Source organism: Pseudorca crassidens, chromosome 8 (genome assembly GCF_039906515.1).
Source record: "Pseudorca crassidens isolate mPseCra1 chromosome 8, mPseCra1.hap1, whole genome shotgun sequence".
Classification (NCBI taxonomy): domain Eukaryota; kingdom Metazoa; phylum Chordata; class Mammalia; order Artiodactyla; family Delphinidae; genus Pseudorca; species Pseudorca crassidens.
This window is the reverse complement of record NC_090303.1, coordinates 99,699,989-99,721,861: the sequence shown is the minus strand read 5'-3', so window position 1 is coordinate 99,721,861 and position 21,873 is coordinate 99,699,989.

Below are 21,873 nucleotides of genomic sequence, written 5' to 3'. Positions count from 1 at the left end.
TTAGTACTTTAAGAGACACATAGGTTGTTGACAAGAATTTAGTGCTTAAATGCTTATCGTTGGTAAGTTACTTTTGCTGTCTGATCATGATGACAGTTTCTCATAGTTTAAGGAAGAACTACTCTATTTTCTCAGGTCTTTGATTTTATTACAAAGACCGAGCTGGATATGAATATTCTTACAGGCGCCTCTTTCTCTGGGGAGACAAAGGGGAATGAATTACAGAGAAGAAACACTGAAAGTACAAATATCACTTTATTTAAATTATTTGATAGTTACATTATTCAGTCATTAACCCCCACCCCAAAATTCAAACACTCAAATTTTTTCCTCAGTAGATCAATTTTGAAGTAAAGTGTGTAAAGAGTTCTTTTTTTCACACAAAACTGCACGTGTTGTATGTGTTAATTTTTTTTTATGTAGTCATTCATAAATATTGGAAAAATAGACCCAATAAACAAAAGACACAATCATAAATTATAATTACATAATTATAATGTAATCAGACATATTAAGCTATATTTCAGCAACAAATTCTCAGTTCAAAAAATATTTCTATGAGCATATATTATGCTTTAAAAATTTAATAAACATAGGTCTTATTTTAAGGAAGTTTATTTTCTAGACTTCCGATAGAAAGAAGTTAAATAGATAGTAATTAGAGTGGGCTAGAATGAAAAAAGAACTAAAAGCTAAGTGTGAAACAATAATCTTCCACCAAGAGAAGCTAAAAATAGAGAATGAATAAGAGGGAGTGAAAGGAATCTGAGGGAAGTTCCCAAATTTATTTAGCAGACCTTGTGAATATAAAAAAAGCAATAACGTGAAGCTACCACGACTTCATTTTCAGAAATGTTCTTATGCTCTTTTGCAATGCCTGGGATGCTAGTTAAACTGGTTGCTGTTCTCCAAACTGTGACTTGTCTTCCGGGTTCAAACACGTGTATGTGATGAAGACATCTTCCCATTTGCTTCGGTTTTGTGTTTGCTCTCGTCTTTTGGCTTAACTTCCCCTAGCAGTCATGAAGACAGTCTTCTCTATGTTTAAAGCTTTATAGTTTTTCTATGCATATTTGGGTCTTTAATTTCTTTGGAATTGATTTTTGTGTATGCACTTGATTTTTTAACAGAGGTCCAATTGCCCCAGTACCATTTGTTGGGATATTTTAAGATTTTAATTTCTTTGTGAATGAGTTTTGATAAATGATATTTTTTTCTGGAAATAGTAATTTCCGGAAAAATTTACTGGCATAAAATTGTTCATAATAGCATCTCTTCTCTGTTTTGTCTTTACCTTCTTCCTTTTTAAGCATCTTCAGCAACCTCTTTTTCATTCCTGATTTTGGTATTGGGACTTCTTTTTTCCTTCATTCATTATTATTTTTTTTAAACATCTTTATTGGAGTATAATTGCTTTACAGTGTTGTGTTAGTTTCTGCTGTATAACAAAGTGAACCAGCTATATGCATACGTATATCCCCATATCCCCTCCCTCTTGCGTCTCCCTCCCACCCTCCTTATCCCACCCCTCTAGGTGGTCGCAAAGCACCGAGCTGATCTCCCTGTGCTATGCGGCTGCTTCCCACTAGCTGTCTATTTTACATTTGGTAGTGTATATATGTCCATGCTACTTTCTCACTTCGTCCCAGCTTACACGTCTCCCTCCCCATGTCCTCAAGTCCATTCTCTACATCTGTGTCTTTACTCTTGTCCTGCCCCTAGGTTCATCAGAACCTTAGATTCCATATATATGTGTTAGCATACGGTATTTGTTTTTCTCTTTCTGACTTACTTCACTCTGTATGACAGACTCTAGGTCCATCCACCTCACTACAAATAACTCAATTTCGTTTCTTTTTATGCCTGAGTAATATTCCATTGTATGTATGTGCTACATCTTCTTTATCCATTCATCTGTCGATGGACACTTAGGTTGCTTCCATGTCCTGGCTATTGTAAATAGTGCTGCAATGAACATTGTGGTACATGACTCTTTTTGAATTATGGTTTTCTCAGGGTATATGCCCAGTAGTGGGATTGCTGGGTCATATGGTAGTTCCATTTTTAGTTTTTTAAGGAACCTCCATACTGTTCTCCATAGTGGCTGTATCAATTTACATTCCCACCAACAGTGCAACATTGGTTACTTTTATTAGTCTTTATGAAGAATCACTTTTGGGCTTACTGATACTCTCTACTGTTTGTTTTTAAAATTTTTCATTAATTTCTGCTTTTTCCCCCCATCTAATTCATTGGGCTCATTTTGCTATTCTTTTTCTAATGTACTGAGGTAAATGTGTCATGCATTAGTGTTTAGCTATTTTTATTTTGAGTATCTGCACTTAAGGCTGTATAGATTTCTAAGAATTACTTCAGCTTCATCACACAAGTTTTGATATGTGATATTTTCATTATTGTATAATTTGAACTACTTTCAACTTCCCAGTATGATTCCTCCACTCATTGATTATTTTAGACATGTGTTTCTCAATTTACAGACACATAAGTATTTTCCTGGTTATCTTTCATATTTGATTCTTGGTAAGATTAAATTGTGGTCATTGAACCTGCTAAATTTTATTCATATTATTAAAACTTACTGAGGCATGCTTAATGACGAAACATATGGTCAATTTTTGTAAATGTTCCATGTATTCTTGGAAAGAAAGCATATTATGCATAATTGGGTGTGATGTTCTGTATGTGCCATTAGTTGTTTCTTAATCGTGTTGCTCAAATCTTTTAAATCCTTACATTTTTCTGCTTTTGCCATATTAATAACTCAGAAAAGTATAATAAGATCTGTCATGCTAGTTGCAGCCCATTCTGTTACTCCTTATAGTTCTGCAATATTTGCATTATATATTTTGAGGCTATATCGTAGATGCACGTAAGTTAAAGTTTTTTTATCTTCTTAGTGAGTTGAATCTTTTGTCCTTATGATGTGGCTCTTTTTTCTATAGTATTGCTTTTGGCCTTAATCTATTTTGTGTTTATAGTGACACCATCTTTCTTTTCATTAGCATTTCCATGGTATACTTTTTAAATCTTTTTACTTTCAAGTTTTCTGTGTTATTATCTATTGGATGTGTCTTTTATAAACAGCATAGTGTTGGATTTAATATTTTAAGTCCAGTTTGACAATATTTTTCTTTTATCTGGAGAATTTAATCTATTTCCATTTAATGTAATTACTGATATATTTAGGTTTAAATATATCATTTTATTCTGTGTTTTCCATTTGTCTTGCTTTTTTTGTTTCTTTTTCTCTTCTTCCTTTTTATCTTGCTTTATTTTGGAATTACACAGTGTTTTTTCAACAGTAATTATTTCTTAATTCTAGCTTTGAAGTTGTTATTTCTATTTCTATGCTTTTACTAGTTACCTAAGAAATTTTTACTTGCATACTTATTTTATCACATTCTAAATTAATCAGTATTTTTACCCTGGTTTTGGACAACATGAGCAATACAGAACACTTTAAATTCATTAATTTTCTTGACTTACACATTATCATGTATTTCTGTTCTTTTTAAAACTTCACTAGTCATGGTTATTACTCATTTACATAAAGTTATTTAGTCAATATTCATGTACGTTCATCTGCAGGTTTATCTCTTTGTTTGTTCTTCATTTATTCTTGCATTTCAGACCCTCTGTCTTGAATCCCTTTCCCTCTGCTGAAATATATCCCTTAGTAATTCACTTTGTGAGAGTCTGAGGAAAGACAAATCTTGACAGTTGAATTAATTAGGATATACCACCAGATGTGGGAAATGAATAAGGACCCTGCATTCTAGATGATGCACTATTTCTTACTCCACCCAAGGCTGGAATGACAGTCTCTACAGTTTGCACTTTTCCAGAATCTGAGACAGCCCTGGGTTAGCTGGTGAATAGGTCAGCAGCTCAGACTTGCATCTTGATGTAGCTATAGTCAGTCACTGGGGTGAACAACTCACGTGTGCATTTCTGCTCCTCTGACTACCGAGCTTGTATTCTCATTGGCTCAACTTTAGAAGGTTCTATAGGTGAGATGAGAGTGTAAAAATTCACTGGTCTTAATGGGTTAGTTTCTGAGATATGCTTTTATTGTGCAGAATGGGACACGTATTCAACTTCTATGTTTTAGTATAGGAAAAAATGTGTACCATCGTTTTGGTCACTTATTAAGGAGCGAAAGGGTAAAATGGACTAGATTCCCAGTTATGCCTGAAAAAAAAAATCGAAGTAAAATTTATTTCATCAAAAAGGATCAGGGAATCTTCCCACTCCTGTGTAGAATTAGGAGGTGAAACAACGAAAGCCAAATAGCAGCTGGCGACCAGTTGTCAGTAAGTACCATGAGGTAAGCTGCAAAGAACTTTGAATTAGGTCAGTATAAACAATAGGGGGTTACTCAAGTTCTTGCCTCAGGAAGGTCATGAACAAAGTGAGTATTTGTGATTATGTTTGTCTCACCAACAGCCAACCCCCAGGTATTGTAAGGCTACAAAGCTATCTCATTGTCTTCCTGGATCATCTAACCCTGGGATCCTCTGTGACATTTCAAATTGCTCCATTTGGAGCACACCAAATGGAGTTCAGTATTCAAACACACCGTGCATTTGTAGAACATGACATGCTGAAAATATGAATGGATTCAAAGTGCATTTAGAAAAAAAAGTCTGTTATATTCAAGATTTGCTGTTAAGGGGATGCTTTCATAGAATATTAGAACTGGAAGGGCCCCCAGAAACGATAATGTGCGGCCATGCTATATTTGGGACCTATTTATACTAAAAATTATTCATTGCTTGTGTTTATTATACTTATATTAAAAATTTTTTGTGTGTTTATCTAAATTCAGTTTAACTGAATGTCTGGTATTTTTCTTTGCTAAACCGGCAACCCTACCATAAAGACTTCTCCCAGGCACCAGCAAGATTTCACTATGTAGAAAAACTTACTGTGTAAGTTACTGTCAAAAAGTCTGTCGGCTATTTTAGAATATTTAAATCTATTCAGAAATTATTAAAAGATTTTTGAAAAACTAATTTTGTATTCAAAACTTGGAAATAAGACAAAAAGAGGGGAGCACGTTCTTTCAATGTCATCTTGGAGCATTGTTTAACAGGTCTAAGTGAGGATTATCTAAATATTTAGGGCAATATACTTGTTTGTCTTGCTATCCATTCATGATTAAAGGGCCAGAGTCTACAAAATTACATGTTATGTTGATATATTTGTCTGGAAAACACGCAAATAATTTCAGTGTATTAGAAAAGATAACTGAAAGGTTATTGCTTTATTGCTTTGTAGGACATGAACCAGTTTTGTATAATCTAGAACTTTTATTCTGACATTCTTTTTTTCAATGCCTGTAAATAGTCACTTCCTCAAATGTTCCTTGAACCAAACTTTGCCATCCAGCTGGTTCTCTCATTAAGAACAGAATAAGTCTTGGTCATGCATCCATTCTCTATTTGTGCATGAATCATGTTTTTAAGTTTTTGAAAATTAGTTTTGATGCCTTTGTATAAGAAAGGGTGGTCCTGACGTGCATTGTACATTGTGACTTTTCCTGCATAAGCCAAGCTGCATGGAGAAGAAAGCCAGATTTGAGGAGCTGAAATCCAAGCTGCATGGAGAAGAAAGCCAGATTTGGGGAGCTGAAATCCAGTTTCTCTCTCTTGCAGAAAAATGCAGCCAACTAGGAAGTAGTCAAGAACTAAGTACACATCCTGAGTGGGAATGTCTGATCGTCAAAGTCAACAGCAATGGATGAATTAAATCTTCTTCCTATTTTCCCATATACAATGATAAAATATTGTATTTATGACAAAAATACTTAATTAAAAATATAATTGAAGAAAGCCTTCTCGAAACTATTTTCAAGACTCAGATTTTTCAAATCATGAAGCACCGGTAATTAAGAGATAAAGGCTTATCTTTAAAACTGTAAGGGAAAATAATAATAATCACAGAGTGATAATACTGTCACAGAATGATAATAATCTGTGGTTAATCTGTGATTAGTAATAGTTGAAGATTTTTTAGAAGGTACCTGAATATACTTAAGTATTTATATTTCTTTACAGTTTTCTCTAAAATAATTGTTGTTTATTATTGGTAAAGCAAAATTTCCTTCTGTTAATTTTGGGCTACTGATTTTTTTTCATAAGAAGTATAACTGAATGGAATTATGACCTCTCCTATACTGTTATCCACCTCTGAAAAAGCTTCACAATTTAGATCACAGAGTCTGTCAAAAGGGAACACTGTTCAATTTGTTGGCAATCATCAAAATCATAAGAAATATCTCCTAAGCCAGGGAGAAAACAGCCTCGGAAAGGAGCTAAGAGGAGAAGTCTGAGTCAGATTCACGAGAAGAGAAAGATTCGGAGCAAGATGGTCTGAGGTGTGCAGTCAGTTCTGTCAGCAAGTAAGCATGTGACTTTGGCACATTTTCCTCTGCCTCTGGTTGTCCCATATGTGAACCAGGTGATAACAATAGTAGCAGCAACTAACACTTACACAGCCCTTACTTTAAATATGTAAACATGTGAGTGTAGTCTATATAGTGGCCTTTATGAGACATTTTTCTCACACTAGGTGCTGTAGACTGAATGTTTATGTCCACCCAAAATTCATATGTTGAAACCTAGTCCCCAATATGAAGGGCACTGGGAGGTGGGGCCTTTGGGAGGTAATTAGGTCATGAGAGTGGCGCCCTCATGAAAGGGATTAGTGCCCTTGTAAAACAGACCCAGCAAGCTCTCCTTTTCTGCCGAGTGAGGACACAGTGACAAGGTGGTCGTCTATGAACCAGGAAATGGATTCTCACCAGACAGTGAATCTGCTGGTACCCTGATCTTGGACTTCCAGCCTCCAGAACTGTGAAAAGTAAATTTCTGTTGTTTATAAGCTATCCAATTTATGGTATGCTGTTATAGCAGTCTGAGCAGACCAGGACACTTGGGCATACTCTTCTCAAAAACACTTGGGCGATTAGTTAAGCTCTCAAAAAGGAAATCAAGGTAGAAATTGATTAGGTAACCAGCTACTGTGTGGAATTGGGCTTCAAATCCAGGCAGCTGCTTTCAGAACTCTTTCTCAACCACTGTACTACACTGCCTCACTAAAGGTCCCTTCTAAGTAGAGCTCTTAACTTATGAACCAGTTATTTTAAGTTCTTGGTTTGATAATTCCAAAATCTGTGTCGTATCTGAGTCTGGTTCTAATGTTTGCTTTGTCTCTTCAGACTGTGTTTTTTTTGCCTTTTAGCGTACCTTGTGATTTTTTTTGTTAATAACCAGGTATGATATATCAGGTAAAAGGAACTGAGGTAAATAGGTTAGAGTGAGGTTTTATGCTTATCTGGCTAGAGGTTAGGCTGTGTCTAATGTTTTCAGGAGCTGTAGGTGTCAGAAGCTAAGATTTTCTCTAGCATCCTTGTTTGTGTTTCTCCTGTTGTCTTTGGGTTTCCCTAGAGACTCTTTCTTATATAGGGTCTGAGGCTTCCTGCTCTTTCAGCTGTAATCCCCTATAACTATACAGAAAACCCCATTGTGGTGATAAGGGAGGGGAAGTGTCCTGTAGTCCCATGATGGGGTCTTAGCCTTTTAGTGAGCCTGCGCCCCTGGGCTGTGACCTTCCCCCTCTCTTCCCAGTCCCTGATGCCCTCCTCTCCTTAGGTGAGACGGGGCTGGAGTTGGGTATTTCCCTTCCCTCACGTTCCTCAGACTCTGGTAAAACCCAAATGGGTTAGGCTCTGGCAAAATAGTTTCCCTTGAGGACTGCCTTTTGTTAAGGAGAACAGACTGCTCTGCCTATATTTCAAAACAATTACCTTTCCCTCTCCTGCCTGAAGCACAAGGGGATTTTTCTCTTACCTTCACTGTGGGAACCTAGTAGAGCTCCTGGAGGTAAAACTCATGGAAGAGTGGGGGCCTTCCCCTAAGACTGGCCCCTGGAGTTTTAACTGTCCCGCAGCTTCACACTCAGTCTCCAGCAATGCATCAGGTAGAGTTGAGGTGTTCCTGCCGCACTGGCTCAGCACTGGCTCCCACTGCAGAGCTTCTGCTCCTCGTGGCTGTGATTCTCTGTACCCTCCTCTCTCTCCAATGTCCAGAGCAGTGGCTCATCCTGTGACCTCAGTTCGCTCACGGATCTAAGATGAGTGGTTGATTGTCAGTTTGTTCAGGCTTCTCCTTGTTGGGAGGATGGGATTAGTGACTTCTAAGCTCTTTACACGTGGCATTGCACACCAGAAGTCCCTCAGGTCCCGTCGGGCTCTCCTGGCTCTGCAACTCTGCAGCACTGGCTATGTCTCCTTCATGCTTTGTGGTCTGAATTTTTGAATGTTTTCTTTCTTTGTAATGGCATGCAAAACATGGCATGAATGAAGCTAACTGACTTTTGTTCCTCCTGTTGTTTTGATCCATTAGAACCATCCCAGAAGGCCATGATATAAATGGCCAAGAAGCTTGTACAAAATCACACACAATTTTTTCATGATTATCAATGACTACAGTGATAAATGCCATAACAAATTATATTTCATAGGTTGGCAAATCACAATTCTTTTTGTGTGTGTGTGTGGTTTTTTTTAATGGTTGCTATTTTGTTTTGTTTTGTTTTTTTATCGCGGTACGTGGGCCTCTCACTGTTGTGGCCTCTCCCGTTGCGCAGCACAGGCTCTGGACGCGCAGGCTCAGCGGCCATGGCTCATGGGCCCAGCCGCTCCGCGGCATGTGGGATCCTCCCGGACCGGGGCACGAACCCATGTCCCCTGCATCGGCAGGCGGACTCTCAACCACAGCGCCACCAGGGAAGCCCTAATGGTTGCTATTTTTAAAATTAAAATTTTCTTTTTAAATTGAAGTGTAGTTGATTTTCAACGTTGTGTTAAATCACACACAATGTGTGTGTGGCAGACCCAGAAATCAAGCCCAGGCAGTTAATTAGGAAGGGCCCAGGCTCCTAAAAATAACTGACATAGCTTATCTTTCAGTTTGAGCTGGGGATATATGTGTGATGTTGGTTTGTTGTTACTGGTGATCAGTTTGATCACTTGGTTAAGGTGGTTCCACCAGGTTTCTCTACTCATTATTTCTTGAAATAGTCCTTCTTGTATTTTATATATATTTTTTATCCTTCTGACTCTCCCATTATTAAATACAAATAAAATTGCTGTTTTCATGCAACAACATGAAAGGATCTCAAATGCATTTAGCTAAAGAAAAAAAGCCAGACCCAAAGGGCCACATGATACCATCTATAGAACATCCTGGAAAAGGCAAAACTAAGGAAGGAAAATGTATCAGTGACTTGAGGAGGCTGAGGAAGGGGAACGTGAGGCCAGGTCTCTGGGCTGGGTCCAGGCTGCATCTTGAGATAATCTGGGAGGTGGCAGGAGTGTGAAGGGGACGGAGACTGAAGGTGGCTTGGCTTGGTGGGTAGGAATAAAACTGTGGCATTATTTTATATACAAATTTGTAAGGCCTGAGCTTGCTGGTTACAGGTATTGAAAAACCGTTTGCATTCATTTCTGTAGGAGGAGGTTATTTACCTCTGGCTGCTCAGCCAGTGCACTCTCCTTTGGGGTCAAACATTTGATGTTTTGCTAAAACCCAGTGCTGCTGTTATTTTGTTCCTCTTCCTGGATCTTGTGCAGATCATGTCTGATGCTCTGATCTCAGGGATATATTGCTGCCATGTTATTTTATCCCCAGTATATTGCGTTTGACAACTTAATGGCACAGAATAGAATGTTGCTTCGTCACTGAGGGTCATAATCGTTGAGGTTTAAAGTTACCTACTTTCACTCCTCAAAAAAAGCTCTCTTTTTGAATTATGGTTTTCTCAGGGTATATGCCCAGTAGTGGGATTGCTGGGTCACATGGTAGTTCTGTATACCTTCTTTGGAGAAATGTCTGTTTAGGTCTTCTGCCCATTTTTGGGTTGGGTTGTTTGTTTTTTTGATATTGAGCTGCATGAGCTGCTTGTAGATTTTGGAGATTAATCCTTTGTCAGTTGCTTCATTTGCAAATATTTTCTCCCATTCTGACGGTTGTCTTTTCATCTTATTTATGGTTTCCTTTGCTGTGCAAAAGCTTTTAAGTTTCATTAGGTCCCATTTATTTATGTTTTTATTTCCAAAAAAAAAAAAAGCTCTTTGAAAATTAAATAGTTTTAAAATTTCTTAGTTTACATAATTGGTAAAATGTCTCCTCCTCTGCTTCCCCCAACTCAAAAGGGGTAAAGGGACAAGTTTTTAAGCAAATCCTTTTTTTTCTTTTTCCTCTCAGAGCTCTGGAGACTTTAGTATGGGATTCTTAATGGCCAAAGAATATTAGCTACCCGGGAGCAACTTTTACCCCTGGGAGGAAATTATGGGTTTATGGTTTGTTTTGTGGCCAACACCATTCTTTCTTGTTTTGTCTATGGCCTAAACTGTGAGACAAAATAACTGGGAATGCTATGACGAAAATAATAGAGTGAGTCCTTTTGTTGCTATGGTGACAAGAATAAATTGAATCCATTACTCTGAAAAATTGCCCAAAAGTGTAGTTTAGCATTCCACAGTGGGTGTATTTGTTAAGAATTTTAATCTGTCACCTTCCATCAAAATGGCACAGCAGCCAGAGAAATATTTTACATCCGTACTTTTAGCTGGTTTTGATTATTTTAAAAGAAAACAGTGGAGAATAAATAGTCATCATTATATCGGCAATGTAAGTAATTTTTCTAAAAGGAGCTTGCCAGGTACAAACCTAAAAGCACATTACGGTTTTGTTTCCACCATGATGGAAAATGTCATTGTCAGCACGGGCTAAGCTTTGGATGATTTTTCAGGTAATCAATAATCATTAGTATGAAATAGGATTCAAGAGGTCTGGTCTAGAAACTAGAGGATGTGGTTTCCCTCCCTCCCTCCCTTTTTCTTGCTCTCTCTTCTCCTCTCAGTAGTTATGAATCCCTGAAATTATGTGTTTAACAACTTCACCTGCCTGAAAAGCTTTTTTGTTTGTTTGTTTTTGCAGTACGCGGGCCTCTCACTGTTGTGGCCTCTCCCGTCGTGGAGCACAGGCTCCGGATGCGCAGGCTCAGCGGCCGTAGCTCACGGGCCCAGCTGCTCCATGGCATGTGGGATCTTCCCGGACCGAGGAACGAACCCGCGTCCCCTGCATTGGTAGGCGGACTCTCGACCACTGCGCCACCAGGGAAGCCCAGAAAAGCTTTTATACGCTCATTCTTTCAGGCCCCAGTTGGTTTGTACCCATTTCATTTTCTGGTTTTCTCTGATGAAAAGTGAGGATTAACTATGCAACCTCTTCTTTTAGCTTCACATTTGTTGCCTTGGAACTTAATTGTTCTGATGGTTTTCTAACATGTCAGTATCACTTTAAGTCTTTGGTACAGATAAGCAGGAAATAAGGGGGCAACTATATTCTCACGCATTTAACCCAGACTTTCTTTGTTCCTTATGCTCTTTAGTTTTTGTTGCTATTGAAAGAATGTTATTTCTTTTCAAGAAGAAGTTCTATTTCATCAGCTTTACAGAAGGGCGGGTTTACTTAAGTTTCTAGACACTGTCTCCCCTTCTTCCTCATTTCGTGTTATTTTATTGGCAAAAAACACTTCTATTTAGATGATTCAAAAACATGAAGCCGTCTCTGATGCTCTTTTTCTATTTTTCCCAAGAAAGGAAGTTTAAATCAATAACTGAAATACATTTTTGTGGTGCTCAGAGATTTACTTCCTTGGAACTGTGGGAATTAACTTAGGTAACTGAAGTCAGCTCTAGTAGAGACATAACAAATGCCTCTCCAGAAAGGGAGCCTCCCCTCTGGAGTACCAAAGGCCCAAATTCTTCACCTGTAGACTTTTTAAATAGCTGAACCAGAGAAGAAGCATGTTTCCAAACGTGCCAACAGAATCAATTTTTGGTTTTTAATTTGGGGAACTTTCTCAGATCTGGAAAACTTACTGAAAATCAAGGGTGAAGTTTACACATTTTACGTATTTACCTTTTGAAGAACACAACCTTAAGACTATTTTCATGTCTTTCTCTTTCAAGGAGGGAAATATCTGGACAACGGGCCATTTCCAAGTCCTCTGTTTCCTGCACACCACCCAGCTGTTGATGGCCTCTATTTTGCTGAATTTTGATGAGGCCTCTTTGGGGGGCAAGGAAACTTGCCCTGTCCTCCCTAGCTGCCCCTTAGAAGACAGCCTAGAGGGAGCTGGGGGCGGGGGCTCATTGCAGATGGCGAGGCTGGCTTGCTTCCTCCTGGAGAAGCAGGACGGCTCCGAGCTGTTTCTCTGTCCGGCTGGGCGTTGAGCGAGCCTGGCCAGGTGTGGGAGGGCTCGGCCGAGACCTTGCTGGGAGGCCGGTCACCATCAGTCAAAGGCTGTTGCTGAGCTGAGAGCTTTTGGACGCTGGCCAGCACGGAAACGGTCATCAGCTTCCTCAGCATCCCTGGACCAACTGCCTCTGGAGCAGAGCTGGGGCGGACAGTTCTGGAAACAACTCACACCTGGGATGCTGAGAACTGTTACTGAAGAAGGGAAAACTAGACACTTGCATGTGACGCAGAGGATGTAGTTAGGCTAACAGATCCTGAAAACTGCCCGGAGCCCTAAAATTCTAGTTCTTGAAGATCAGTATCGTGTCTTCTGTGACCCATACTGGCCATTCACCTGACTGGAGCATCCTCGGTTCGCGAGAATCTGACACTCTGAGCAGAGTCACTAGCTCTGGCTCTAGGGGCATGAATCTCTGTGGCACGGATTCCTCTGCACCCCAGCCCCAAATAGGGACCCTCCAGGAGTTCCAGAGAAGTTCTTTGCAACACATACAACAGACAAAAGGTGAGCGTCCAGAGTATAAAAACATCTACAAATCAGTAATAAAAAGATGATAGAATGTCAGTGAAAAAAGTCACTAAGAGAAAGACCCAAGAAAGATGGGCGAAAGACACAAGCGAGCATGTCACAGAAGAGGAAACATAAACGGTCAATAAACTTATGAAAAATGTCACCCTCATTAGCAAGCAGGGAAATGTAAGTTTTAAGGCCACTGCAAGAGATCAGTTTACACCCATTTCATTGGCAAAAAATACAGTGAACCAAAACCAAGTGCTGGTGAGGCTGTGAGGGAACGGGAACTCTCCTACAACACAGTTAGGAGCGTACATTGGCACAATCGCATCATTAAACAAGTCAGCATTAGTCCGCGATTCCTGCAACCCGGCAATTACACTTAAGGGATGAAATGTGCAGCCGTACATCTAGTCTCATTATTTATAATAATAAACATTCAGGACAACCAATATATCCATCAACAGTAGATTGCAGGGCTTCCCCGGGGGCGCAGTGGTTGCGAGTCCGCCTGCCGACGCAGGGGACACGGGTTCGTGCCCCGGTCCGGGAAGATCCCACATGCCGTGGAGCGGCTGGGCCCTTGAGCCATGGCCGCGGAGCCTGCACGTCCAGAGCCTGTGCTCCGCAACGGGAGAGACCACGACAGTGAGAGGCCCGCGTACCGCAAAAACAAAACAAAACAAAACAAAACAGTAGGTTGGATAAATCAGTTTTAATATACTCCTACAACAGAGCACTATGTCACGATGAAAATGAAGAAAGTATAGTTCCATGTATCAATATTAGTAAATTTAAAAAACAAAGTGAAAAGAAACACAAAAGCAAGTTACAGAAGAACGCATCCGGCAAGATCTCATTGTAAGTTGAAGGACAGGCAACAGGGGATGATATATTGTTTGGAGATACGCATGTATGGGTTAGAACTGGAAAAAAAGTTGGAAACTAAGTAATATGAAAGTCAGGATGGTGCCCTCCATGGTGGAAGCTGGAGAGGGGGCTGGTGACAGAGACGGGCTCACAGAGGGTGTTGAAGTCATTGACAAAGTTCCGTTGCCTAAGCTGGGTAGTGGCCGCAGAGCTGTTTGCTTTATTATTATTTAAACTACATGTTAAACTATATATTATTTAAACTATACATGTACGTGCATATATAATTACTCTATGATGTTATTTCACAATTAAAAAAAAAAGAGAAGTGGGGGGGGGAAGGAACACCAAATGGTGTTTGGGTCCATGTGAGCTGGATTTAGCACTGGGGGAGTGGATATCCAAGGGGACTAATAAAGAAATGTCTGCGCAGTTTCTGCAGTGTCTGCTCTGGACTCCGAGTGTATCCCCGATCAGATTGGGTCTTTGTGGTGCTGGACTGCGTCAACACACCTTTCCAAACTGTGGGCTCTGGGATGGCTTCCTGTAGAAGATGACGCTTGAGCTGGGTCCTGAGGGGTGAAGGACAGTGTGTCCAAGAGCAGGGAGACTTGTTTTATGATGCAGTATGATTGCCATTTGTTCAACAAATATTTATTGGGGTTCTTTAAAAAAAATAAAGAAACATAAAGGGACACATAAAGCTGTATCTGAAAAGTGTCATAAGTTTGAATGAATGAAGTATTACAGAAATTGATGCAAAGAAGGTACTGATTTCAGTTGTAACAGAATCAGGAGAACCTTAGAATCATCGTGTTTCAGAGCTGGGAAGAGAGGGGAGAAACAGTTACTGAGCGTTGCTAGAGCCAGGCATCCTGTTCGCTGCTTTATGGATCCTGGTGGGTGGAAAGGGCTTTCTAGGTGAAGGGGCTGCCTGAGCAAAGGCCAGAGGAGGAAATTACAGGGTTCATCCAAGGAGCGGTGAGCTGTTTGAGTGGAATAAAACAAAATAAGTCAGCATTTATTTCAGGGGTTCACAAATTTTTCTGTAAAGGGCCACGTAATAGTACTTTAGGCCGTGTGGGCAGCATAGTCTCTACAGCAACTACTCGACTCTGCTGTTGTACCACAAACACGGTCATAGACCATGTGGGTGTGGGTGTGTTCCAATAATATTTACAAAAACAGGCAGTGGGCTGGATTTGGCGCACCGGCCAGCGTTTGCCAACCCCTGATTCAGTGAATCCTTGCTATGTCATGAAAGAGCTCTGTGTGAAACATTTGATATGCTTTATCTCAGTCCTCAAAACCCTCAAGGAGCAGGACAGTACCTATCACTACCCTTCTCTCCCATTTACAGATGAGGAAACCATGGAAATCTCTGAGAAATTAAGGTTATTTAGTAACAAGGGTTGGGGGCAGCATTTGAAACAGAGAGTCAGGCTCTAGTGTCACTCTTAATCACTGTGCTGCCTGAAAATTAGAGGGATTGTTGCGGGGGATGGGGCCCTCATGGCGATCCTTGCTGCCAGGCTAAGAGTCATCTTGGTTGGGCAGCTGAGAGCCATGGAAGGTTCTGGGTGGAGACTGATATGATTAGAGCTGTTCTACACCTGCTTCTCCTCCACGGAGGCGTAAGCTGTGGAGCTGCTCCTCACTCAGGTGTTCACAAGCAGGACGTCCAAGACAGATCTTCAGATCATTTGGAATCAGCCGTGCTGAGCTGTCTGCACATCTGGGGGTAGCCCAGTGCAGTGGGGAGAGGACGACCGTGCACACGCGGAGCAGACAGCTTGCAGTAAAGGCTGAAGCAGCTTCAGATAACTATCAGTCATGGCAGGTTTTCTGGACTTGCGACAACAAAAATAGCCTCTTTTGTTCCTGGTGACTTATTTGAGTCAGGGGACCCAGTGTCCGCACTGTTAGCAGCTGCCCTGTGGCAGCCCTCTCACTTCAGAGAGCAGTTTGGCAAGCTCAGGTTTTCCATTTTCTAAGGCTTCCCAAATGTAAGTGTCATGTTGCCTTCATATGGAAGGCTGACACCATGTTCATTTCACCAGAAGGCAGTCACTTGCTAATCACTCCTCCACCTGGAAGACAAGAGCTTATGAGAAAGGGTCCCCATTACCATGTTTGAAAATGGGATGGACAGAGGATAGGAGTCAATCACTACTGATTTATATCCTAATTCATGTCCTCTTGGCCAGAAAGGGAAGATAGGGGCCAGATCTTCAAGATCTTTATAACATATTAAGGAGTGAAGATATATCCTTTAGGTCAGTGTCTTCTGAAGTGTGCTCCATAGACCCATACTCCTCCAAGATATTCTTTAAAAAGAGTTCCAGAATTGACATGTTCGGGAAGCCCCATGGGCTAGATTCCTGCATCTTGTAGCTTCACGATGCCCTATAGCACTTTTAAGGCTCTGGGAAGTTTTATAGTAAAGAATAGTCAACATATCTTTTAACTTGGCATTCCCAAGGTTAGTTGGCCATATAAAATCCTTACCTCAGGTAATACCTATTAAAATTCTGTACTTCTAGTGATCTTTGGACTTCATTTTAGGAAATATTGTTGCAGGTGATTAGGGTCAGTGGGGTAGTTTAGGAAAAGTAGGATCATCAGATAGATGATTTAGAAAAATAACTTAGTCAATTAAAAGTTGAGTTAGAGTCAGGCTCAAGTTAGGCAAAAGGATCTAGCCCGAATCAAGAAAATACTGTAACAGTCCAGAAAAAACGAGGGCCTAAAGTATTGTCAGTGATCACGGAGATGGAGAGAGACAGATTTTGTCTGGACACTTTTCTAAGATGGGATGAGATCACATGTGATGGACTGAATATGGATGGTTAAAAAAAAAAAAAGAGGGCGAAATTAAGGTTGCTCCAAGGTATCCAGCTTGGTTGACCAGATGGATGGTTATGCTGTTCACCGAGACTGTAAATGCAGGAGAATTTCCAACACGGCTGTCTGGTAAAACAATGCTAGTTCATTGCTTTCTGGATCCGTACAGTTGATGTCAAGAGCAAGTACAGGCAGGGTCAACACTGAAGGCTCAGGCTCTGGGATCTGGCAGAAATGTAGAGTTTATTGTCCCATAGATTTTTCTGCTTCTTTCATGCTTCTCTGTTCAGTTTCAGTCTTCAGCTCAGGGTGGGAGTGGAAACTAGCAGGGCACACTGGCTAGAAAGGTAAACAAGTCTCTTTCCTGTCAAAATGCTTAATTACAGCAATACATCATGACACCATTGGCCAGCCCGGTCTGTTGCAAAGGATCAGAAACAAGAACAATTGTTTTAGAGTGGGAGTTTCCAAGCTAATTTGTCAGAGAATTTTGGGAAGTCATAATGGGTAAAGTTTGTCAGAGGCAGTAATTAAAAATTGCCTCTGGATGTGTCTCGGGCAGGAGAATATTTAAAATCAGCTTAAATATCGGACTGTGGTCCTCCCAGTACTGGAAGAAATTGTAAGAAAAAACATCATCATATTGTCTTTATGTTCCTTATTGCAAAGAAGTAATAGCTGAAAACTATGAAGGAAAGTACATGAATGACGTAAGTCCAAAATATGAAGGCTCTGGCTTTCTGGAAACATCACAGGAGAGGTCAATTTATTAGCATTATGACCACGTGTTTTATTGCCAGGAATTTAAGGTTCATTTTTTTAAGCACCATTCTGTAATTTATAAATTAAACGGAAACTTCTGCAAAGTTCTCCTGTAGATATTCAAATGCCACATCAACTTAGATACCTTTTACTAAGTTTTTTGTTTTGTTTTGTTTTGTTTTGTTTTGCGGTACGCGGGCCTCTCACTGTCGTGGCCTCTCCCGTTGCGGAGCACAGGCTCCGGACGCGCAGGCTCAGCGGCCATGGCTCACGGGCCCAGCCGCTCCGCGGCATGTGGGATCTTCCCGGACCGGGGCACGAACCCGTGTCCCCTGCATCGGCAGGCGGCCTCTCAACCACTGCGCTACCAGCGAAGCCCCACCTTTTACTAAGTTATAGGTTCATATTTTAGCTTTAACATTTATTGAGGGTTAATATTATTAGAAAGAGCTATAGGAAGACCATTTCTGTACCTTTGTAAAACTCTTGAAGATATATATATAATCTTTGTTTTTTCGTAGGATTCATACAATCGCTTAAGAATTTAGCACAAGAAAAAAGAACATTATTTTTTCCTTTTCTGAGCTACAACTCTTTTTCTTTTTTGTTTTAATCATCCATAAAAAAATGACAGTAGGTTTAACAATTAATCACAGTAGATATTCTATTTCCTACATCAGCATTGCTTTGAGTGGGTTCCATGAAGGAGAGCCCCACCAGGTACTCTGTGCCTAAATATAATTGGGAAATACTGGATACCATAGTTCATAATACATGTGAATGTCCTGAAGGCCCAGAGGAGTCTGTAGAAAAGAAACCCATGATACTTTAACCCATTTCCCCCTCCTCCCCAGTTTATTTGAGAAGACTTTTCTTTTCCATATAACATCTATTAACATTTCTTAGAATTAGTGTTCTATAAAATATATACTTTTTATTGTGGTAAAATACATATAACATAACATTTACCATTTTAACCATGTTTTAAGTGTACAGTTCAGTGGCATTAAGTCCATTCACACTGCTCTGCAACTACCACCACCATCCAACTCCAGACACTTTTTCATCTTCCTAAACATCCCATTAAATAATAACTACCCATCTCCCCCTCCCCACAGCCACTGGCAACCCTCATTCTACTTCCATAAAATACACTTTGGGGGCATACATAGACAACTGATTGATATATTTGTGTTGGCCTCTTTGAACGTGGTTTTGGTTTGAAAGTTTTACTTTATCTTTTTATATTTCTATGGTTTTGTTAGCTACCTCAAACCCTCTAACTCCTCTTAAAGACAAGTAGCTGATAGATTATAAGTAAATATTTTATAATTAGAGATTCACAATGCATACTAGCAGAGTAAAGGGTCTGAGACTAGAGGCTTAATGAGAAATTGGAATTGTGACACCCTATGTGCATTTGTGTAACTTAACAGTGAATAATATAATCTCATGATTCCAAGGGAACATCAAGGCTCTGTTTTCCAGTCATTCTCAAGCATCTGTAGTTAAATGTGAACATGGTCTATTAGGACCTGGACTTTATATACTGTTCCCTATGCTTGGAATGCCATCTTCATACAAGGAGAGTTAAATACTCATCTCTTTTTTCCATGTTTGTGGATAACTCTATTTAAAGCACTCATGTACCACATTTTAATTTACATTGCTATAATTATTTTCCCGTATGGCTGTGTCCCCCACTACACTCAGGCCATGAAGGGTAGAGAAGGTTCTATTTAACTCTCTTGTAGCGAGTAGATGACAGATGCTTCGTAATGCTTGTTAAAGCGTCCAGCTCAACCATCCGATACTGGAACAGTTTCTAGGACATTCTTACATCCTAGATGAGATGGCCTGTTATAACTGTTATTTAGTACCACAATAGTGTTTTAGTGAATGCATAAAACAGGAAAAAGGAATTTCATAATTATTAGAAAGGAGGATACAAAATTTTTCATCATTTGGAACTGATACAATTTTATATCTAGAAAATCCAAGACAATGAATATACAATTCAAAATTAGGAAGTTTAGTGAAGTTGCTTATTAAAAACTTAACATCTGAAAAATGATAGCTTCGTATATTCTAACAAAAGCCAATTAGTAAATATAATAAAAAATCCTACCTGCAATAGCAGCAAGAACATGAAACACGTGGAAATGGTCTTCATAAACACGCAGGACCTATATAAAGAAAACCACAACGGTGGTGAGATAATTAAATATTTACAAAAAAAGTTAAGCTGGCTCTCTACCTTATACCCTACACCAAAACAAATTTTATAAAGAGGAAAATCTAAATGATGAAACTATTAAAGAGCCAGAAGAATATGTGTGTAAATATTGATCAGATCTGGATAAGAGGAAGACTGTTCTAAGCACATATGCTTTTCACCATAAGGAGAAAGACCAGTGGACTTGATTACATTGAAATGAAAAACTTCTGTATCTCAAAAAGCACCTTAAGCGGGCTTCCCTGGTGGCGCAGTGGTTGAGAATCTGCCTGCCAATGCAGGGGACACAGGTTCGAGCCCTGGTCTGGGAAGATCCCACATGCCACGGAGCAACTGGGCCCGTGAGCCACAACTACTGAGCCTGCGCATCTGGAGCCTGTGCTCCGCAACAAGAGAGACCCCAATAGTGAGAGGCCCACGCACCGTGATGAAGAGTGGCCCCTGCTTGCCACAACTAGAGAAAGCCCTGGCACAGAAACGAAGACCCAACACAGCCCTAAATTGAAAAAAAAAAAGCACCTTAAGCAATATTAAATGTAAATGAAGTAGGGAAAACATTTCCAACATAAATGACACAGGACTTAAGTCCCAATTGTATAATAAGCTCATATAAACTGATAATAAGTAAATGCTCCGGTAGGAGAATGAATAAAAGCTTGAATCAGTTACAAATGGTTACCAAATACACAGTGGTCAATAACCTTATGAAAGCATCGCCAACCTCATTAGTAATAAAAAGAAATCCCAATTAAAACAGCAAGATGGCATTCTGTCCCAGAAAACTGATAAATCAATTTTAAAAAAGTAACATCCAGGGCTGATGAAGATGAGGTAACGTGGAACCGTTCTCCCCTTGAAGGTGTGTAACCTTTCAATAAGGCAACTGGTGTGCAAAATCTTAAAAATGTTTAATCCTGGGCTTCCCTGGTGGCGCAGTGGTTGAGAGTCCCCCTGCCGATGCAGGTGACACGGGTTCGTGTCCCGGTCCGGGAGGATCCCACATGCCGCGGAGCGGCTGGGCCCATGAGCCACGGCCGCTGAGCCTGCGCGTCCGGAGTGCGCTCCGCAACGGGTGAGGCCACAGCACTAAGAGGCCCGCGTACTGCAAAAAAAAAAGTTTAACCCTTTGATGGAGTATTTTTATTCCTAGTAATTTGTCTTAAGGATATTGTCAGTGATGCTCCAATAAGGATATTCATCCTAGAATTATCTGTAATAATGAGAACCTAAAAACAATAATAGAATATGGGCACGTTAATAAGAAAGAATATTTTGCAGCCATTAAAAAATATTTTAAAAGAACACTTAAGGTTATGAAAAATATTTATTACATATTGTTTAAGTGAATAAATCAGGGTATATATCTAAGTATACCACATGACCCCAACTTTGCAACACACACATAACATATATACATACATGTGTGTGTGCACACGTGTGCAGAAAAACACATTGGAAGGAAATTCTAGACCTCTGGGTGATAGGATGGTGGAAAATGGCAGGATGATTCTTTTTTATTATCAAACTTATTGTATTTCCAAATTTCCTACAATAAACGTTCATTGCTTTCATAATTATAAACACCAATATTAAAAGGAAACACACAGTTCTTCCTTTTGTGAAATAAAAAATCCCTCTGAACTCGCTCATCGCTTATTCCCTGGCAGGCAAACAGAACAAATCGAATTCCTTCCGTGCTGCCCTGCTCGAGCTCCCCACTTTCAGTCACTTCGGCTCTCACCACATGGATCTATGTCACTTCATTCCACCCTCCTGGTTTCGCTCCTGAAAAAGTGCTGCGCGTTGTTTCCACCCCTCTTGGAAGCTGGGTACCCAAGCTGCACAGTTTTCCACGGACGCTCTGGTCCGCGCAGAGCAGAACGGCTCCTTGTTCTACGTCCTGCACTTTGGCTCATGGCCCTAAAGTCCAAACTCTTTTCTCGCTCACCCCTGCCCTCTGCATGCGTGTGGACCCCTCAGTGACCTACTGTTGCTGAGTCAGGACCGAGCCCCCAACCCCGGCTCCATCCTGTAACAGCCCGAAACACACTCTGCATCATTAAAACACCCTCTTGCTAGAGTTCTTGCCAGAATCTTGACCTCCGTGAAGCCTCTGGGCCCAGCTGACACATCCCTGCCCCTTCTCATGACCGCTCTTAAACCTTACATTGATTGTACCCCCAAGAAGGTCTGCAGGCTGTCAGGCAGCCAGTGGGGAACCTCGTCTCACTTCCCTCCTTCCTTCACATCCTCTCCTCGCTGCTACTCGTTCACAATAGAAATGTTGGTCACAC